This window comes from Capsicum annuum, unplaced genomic scaffold, assembly GCF_002878395.1.
Source record: "Capsicum annuum cultivar UCD-10X-F1 unplaced genomic scaffold, UCD10Xv1.1 ctg74024, whole genome shotgun sequence".
NCBI classification, from domain to species: Eukaryota; Viridiplantae; Streptophyta; class Magnoliopsida; order Solanales; family Solanaceae; genus Capsicum; species Capsicum annuum.
Genome location: NW_025884099.1, coordinates 6,242 through 7,138, shown reverse-complemented (window position 1 = coordinate 7,138; position 897 = coordinate 6,242).

Below are 897 nucleotides of genomic sequence, written 5' to 3'. Positions count from 1 at the left end.
ACCTCCGAATGAGACAGAATAATCGAAAAGGGTTATTTTGAAATTTATTTCTATAGTAGTAAATCTGAAATTTATTCATGTAATAGTAAATCTGAAATTTACTAAAGTAAAAAGGTACATGTCATGGTAAACTTGAAGTTTGCTAGAATAAAAGTTCATAAGTTGACATGAATGATTATGACATTCCGAAGATGTGCATATAGAGTATTGGACATGTAATGAAGAATTATAAAATTCTTTAAGAATTATTCATGTTGTTTGTTCTTATGATAAGTTGGTTGGACCAACTAATTATTGGATTGGATCCCCCAAAATCTGAAAAATATAAAAGGTGAATAAGGGTCCGTTCACCTTTCATGTGATATGTTGAAAAGCTGCATCAATAAGATAATCAGATGAACATTTATTGTTAACCTGTAGTTTGACATTCATAAAGTTGCTTATTCAATAAAATTGAGTTAAGAACATAACTTTCAGATTGTGCAATCAAGACAATTCATCTTGATAAAAATGATTTGGCATTGAATGCCTTCAATAAATGGCTAAACCATTGCTGATGAGAACAAAGTTTCATGTGTTGGTCTGAAATATGATATGTTGCATACAATAAGACTTGTATGCATTAGACTAATAAATTATGATTATTTCTTCCCTTTCAATTGGTTCAAGGTCAGGAACTAACTATTTCATCTAATAATTTTGATGTGTGGCATATAATTAATAAATATACCATAATGCACAAAGATGTATTACTCAAAGAAAATGGAGGATGTATGTTAGTTTTCCTAACATAAGGGTGGGATTATAAGTAGTTATGAAATATGTTAGGAATTATCATCAGTTCCTCATTCAAAAGATAATTCAAGTCAAAATGCCGAAAGCATCTCATATTAAGTT